We start from the raw sequence: 5528 nt of genomic DNA, 5'->3' as shown, positions 1-5528 counted from the left end.
GCGCGATTATACTCCAAGGTCAGACCAAGTTAGTATGTCTTCACGCAGAGGTGCAGTCACTCTTGAAGGTACGGGCTTCTGCTTTCTTGGCGTAGTAGAGATACTTCAGCCGGTCCCGAAGTAGTCAGCGTAGATAGGGGTCGGGTTAGTTTTCCTGACGGTTGAAAATCACTGTTAACGGGTTAGAGTTAGATCAGTACGTTTAACTTATCCAATTAACTAGAAGTTAGCGTTTTACCGGCGAGGTAGAAGAGGGTGAAACATCTTTGGGAGGCTTTCTAAGCTAGGTTATCACACTAAGGGTGTTTTTCAAACCGAAAGACCAAGACAATCATACACACAACAAACAGATCAAAACATTCAAGGCAACACACTAGGGGACTACAGGCAATCATCAAACCAGACATGGTACTCTAAGTACCCGGAAATTCCTAATGCGCGGGGGTAGCTCAATCAAAGCGATTGAGTTTGTCCTATCCATCCTATAGGTTTGGGGGCTGGTCGCATATGTTGATGTCTTCATCTGACTGGCATTGACTTCAACAAGGATTCTCGAAGAAGTTGGTGGCGAAGCAGCCTGGTGTTGAGTCGTCGACGTTGGAGGCGAAAAAGCGTGTAGAACTTCGATCCCAACATCCTAGGGACGTGAAGTCTTCGGAGGGGTAGCTGTTGAGGTGCTCCCGAAGTTGACAACTTCTGGTGGCTGGCCTAAAAGTTACTGGTCAAGAAGCCGAGGACTTGATCACCGACGATCGCAAAAAGTGCGAGTCCATGGAGGAACAAGGTCAGCTCCCTGACAGACTTTGGTGACAACCAAATACATGATCTTATCATCTCTATATGCGTATGGATGAGTTGGCATTTAATCTTCAATAGCGGCTGTTGGAGATACATGAGTCTTCCAAAGGGATTGATCCATCTTTGGGTTCGAGTCTCTGAGTCTGAGTTGGGAACATCGTCCAGTATGTTGGTTTGAAGTGGTTGAGACAACAGAGTAAGAAATTTCAAACATGGTTATAAAGCAGAGAGATAAGAATTTAGAAGCTTTGAATAAATAAGATGAGTAGAAGCTATGCTTCCGACTAAAGAATTTGTTTTGTAAATAATTTTTCCCAAGTACTTGTTTCCTAACTAACGTCCATGCTAACTAAGGTCTCCTACAGTCAGGATGGCTCTGATACTAGCTCTATGGGGACCCCGGACTAACGGTCCGAAATACCCTGTTATGTATATAGTTCACGATCCCATGATCAGTGTGTCGTGAACACATAACCGAACTGATATCAAATTACACCATCCATTACAAAGCGGAATAAGAAAATTACAACATGGTCACATGACCCATACTTACATAATAGCCTCGAAGGGCTAACTAAACATCGAGTAGCATCATCACTTTAGCGGCGCGAGTACCCAAGTCATCTCGCCATAACCCTACGGGCAGGCGGGCGGGAAGACGTTCCTAGCTCGCATAGACGTCGCCAACTCCTTCTTCGTTTGTCGAGTTCCTTCAAGTCTGGCCAAGTAAATAGCCAGGGACAAAGCCGTGAGTACATTTGGAATTGTACTCGCAAACCATCAAGAAAGATGCTAACAGAGCTAACTAAAAGAGACAAGAGAGGAAGAATAGTTTCTCTTGTGGATAAAGCATGTGAAAGAGAATCAGTTTCTCTTGTGGATAAAGCATGCCGGCATCTCAAGTGATGCGGACACTTTGGTGGTCCTATGACATCTCTATATCTTTATTGAAGAAGAGTTCCTCTACATGAAAACACTAGGAAGGGTCACCCAATTTTGTTTCATTTTCCTCAACCATCTCCACATGGTCGGCCAACGTCTTTCCGTACCCTTCCGGTACTTCCAACACACGCATTTCCTTTGGAAATCATTTTCAAAACCAAAACTCGACACGGCTCGGTAACGGCCATCCCAACCGTCCATGACCGCGGACGCGGCTATTCGAATAGTTTTAACTCTGCGAGTGTGCGCACTTTCCCCACAAGATCTGATAAATCCGCCGGGATCATCCCCGGTTCGTCATACGAAAGTATGCGAGTCTCGGATAATCAGTCGAAGCCTTTCGCCTATTCAACTTAGCAAGAGGTCTTACCCTATGGAGTATGTACCTCCCCGGCACCATGGCAGCTCACCTCCCTTTGAGCGTGGCTCCACCGCCAAGCCAGGAGACCCATAGTGTCTTCCGACGGGTCGCCCCGAAGGCCTCCCGTTATACGATTGTCTCCAACTACGACAACCCGGACTCGGGGGTAACCGTACCCTTGTATAGTTGTGCGGTGCCTCATGCTAAGAAGAACAAACGTCAAGCTAAGCCCCGTGCCCACGTTGGGGTAGTGTGGTTGCGCGGGTTAATTGTTCCGGGCGAATACAGAGAACCATGTGTCGTTTTTCTCAAAAACCCAAGTCACACACACACATTTCCTCTTTCCAACCATCTTTGTCAAGATCCTTTCCTTTCATAAACCATACGCTTGGGTAAGATTGCCTCACCCAAGGTTTTCATAAACATTTACAACAAGGTAAACCTTGAGGGGTTCCCAACCTATAGTTTCATGAGCTGAACTAGTATTGCACTACGGCCGAGATGAGAGTCATCCCGCCATAGATGAGGTATAAAGGGGTAGTGGAGTGGATCATACTTGCTTAAGGTAAGCATGTATTATGACAACACAAGGAGGAATATACTCTCGGATTTGTGGTGCTAACTACACAACTTAGATAGTGGAGTGTCACTATCCAACATATTCTCCAAGATGGTACACGGCATACTCCTCTCAAGTTGAGAATACACCAAGATCATGACATTGATACCTCTATACTACAAAGGGGGTGGGTGTGGTGTAAGTTACTATCTTGAGATGGAACATGCTCAAGTTGAGCATACAAGATAACCAAGTGGGATAGCACGGCCATGTTACCATGCATCCCATAACACAAGGACAAATAGTGGAGCATCACCACTAGGGAGTACCACTTGCAATCACACATAGATGACATAAATAAAGATAATAACACACATAGAATGAAGGTGCTTTGAACATCAACAAATGACATCCAACTAGACACCGGATCAGAGATCAAAAGATGGCTTGCCTTGGTTGGCTTGTTTGTCCACTGGACTTCTTCAACTCCATCAAATAAGAATTCCAACAATATAAATAAAATCCTCATCCGAACCACTCCTTCTTCTTCCCGGAATTGTTCGCATCTATCGTCGGAAAATATAAAAGGAACACAATCAACAAATTGCACCAATAAAACAATCATGCAACAATCAAAAACTAACCACTCAAATAAGGACTATCCTGCTAAGGACTTATAGTTATTTCAAAACAACTTTATAAAAGAAAACCCATTTATTTCACTTGATAAAAGCATGAAAGCTTCACAAATGAGCAATTGCCTCTATGGTTATCTCCAAGGCATGAATTAAACATCCCCCGGTAGATAACACTATCAAGGAGACAAGTGCAAAGCTTTGGCCTAAAAAACATTCATATTTTATTTTCAAACATTTGTGAAGAGGTAGAAATCATTTCTCTCTTTTATTTTGTTAACAAAACACTACACTAAAAATACGAAGTAAACCATATACCCCTAACATTTGAAATCTTAAGAAAACAATAAAAACTTGGTTTAAGTTGAGAAGGTTTTGTTTTGCAATAAAGAAACATAGGTTGACCATATTTGATAAAAAGAGGGGGTCAAACATTTTAAATAAACAAGAGGTTTTGGTACAACATTTCATGTAAAACACACATGTTACTAACAGTAACAAAAATGCATGAACAGGGACTAAAAATATTTTTCCTAGATGGCCAGTACTAAAACAAGACCAACACAATTGGAATCAGCTAAAAATATTAAATCTATGCTTTTAGGATTTTTGTGGAGTATACAGAATACATAGAGCAAGTTTATTACACCTAAAATTATAGAAAAATCGTAAAAATACGAGGTCAGGGGCATGTGATTGATCTTGAAATACCTGTTCTAATGCACTTGGTCTCATTCGATTTGGAATTCTAGATCTCAAGTTATAAGCAGATTGGTGCACAGGTTTTAAAATTAAAAACAGAAATGTTAAACGGAATTCAAACAGAGGCTTTGGGCGGGAAGGGAGCTGGGCCGCACTGTGAGAGAAAATGGGCCGGCCCAGGGGGAATTGCCACGCGGGCAGAGAAGAAAAAGGAGGAAAACAAAAAAGAAAAGAGAGGGCCCGAGGTGGGCCAGCCTTTGCATGGCCTACGTGGCCAAGTGGCCATGCACGCATGCACGCTCGGGAGGCGTCGGGCTCGTCTCCCTCCCGCGACCACGCGTGCTGGCGGGCGGAAAAGAAACGGCAGGGCGGGCCTGGGACTTACCGGCGGCGGTCGTGGGCGTCGGCGGCGGCTCGGCGGGGTGGTGGCGACCTGGGGCGGTGCAGGGGAGGGCTCGGCGGCTTCTTCTCCGTGCGCAGCAGCTCCGCCCGAGAGCTTCGGCGTCGCAGCACCTCCCGGCAAGGCGACGACGGAGGCGGCTCCGGCGAACCTGGAGGGTAACGGAGGGGTGGGTTAGGTCGAGGAGGGCCTGGTGGCGCCGTGGAAAAGAAGGGGAGGAAGAAAAGGAGCCGAGGCGAGCGCGTTCTTCCCGCCAACTCGCGGTGCTCATGGCGGTGGCGACCATGTCGGCCTGCTGCAGCAAGGGTAGCGCCTCAGCGTGTTCTACGGGGGCTTGGGGAGGTATAGACGAGTAGTGGGGAGGGAGTGGAGTGCTGGGGGTTCCCTTTTATAGCCGGGCGGGGTGGCCTCGGTTGGGAACGCGGCGGTGGCGTGGTGATCACGTCCAAGGCGAGCTCGGGACCGGCTCGTCGTGGGGCAGCGCGGGCCTCGGGAGCATGCGCCTAGGAGATGGCAACGCCGAGGGAATCATCATGGCGATATCTAAGGAGGTGGGGTGCTGGCCGGCTTGTTGGCCGAGAACGGTGATCACCGGGTTGGCATGGTCGGGCGAGAGGAGTCTGGAGGCATTGGGACACGAGAGATGAGCATCTCATGACTCTAGGAATCCAGGGCTAGGTCCTAGACATGATTAGAGGTGCAGGGGTGATGTCTTAGGGCGTTTGGTCAAGGTCTATGTCATTTAGGGCATTGGGAAGGGAAATGGTGAGGGGAAGAGGAAAAGTGGTGGAGTAGGGGTGTAGGGCTGGTGAGGGGAAGCTAGGTAGGGGTGCAGTTCGTGGTAGCTTATTGATGGGTCAAGATAGGAGAGAGAGGGAGAGATATTCCTACTAAAACCATGCATGCTATGGCCAGGCCACTCTTTTAAGCAAAAAGGTTGGGTGCAAGGTGATGCCAAAATGGCCATGGTGTGGTGCTAGTGGTGGAGAGGTGATGATTTGGAGAGATTTAAAATAGTTTTGCAAAACTAGAGATGAGGTTGGGGATCAATGGGTCAAAAGGGACCAGATTTGTAAGGACTCAAAAACCTTCTTTTTTTCAAAGTGATAGTTGTAAAATATAGGTTGGAGA

Source organism: Lolium rigidum, chromosome 4, assembly GCF_022539505.1.
Source record: "Lolium rigidum isolate FL_2022 chromosome 4, APGP_CSIRO_Lrig_0.1, whole genome shotgun sequence".
Taxonomy (NCBI): domain Eukaryota; kingdom Viridiplantae; phylum Streptophyta; class Magnoliopsida; order Poales; family Poaceae; genus Lolium; species Lolium rigidum.
Note: the sequence above shows the minus strand (reverse complement) of the source record.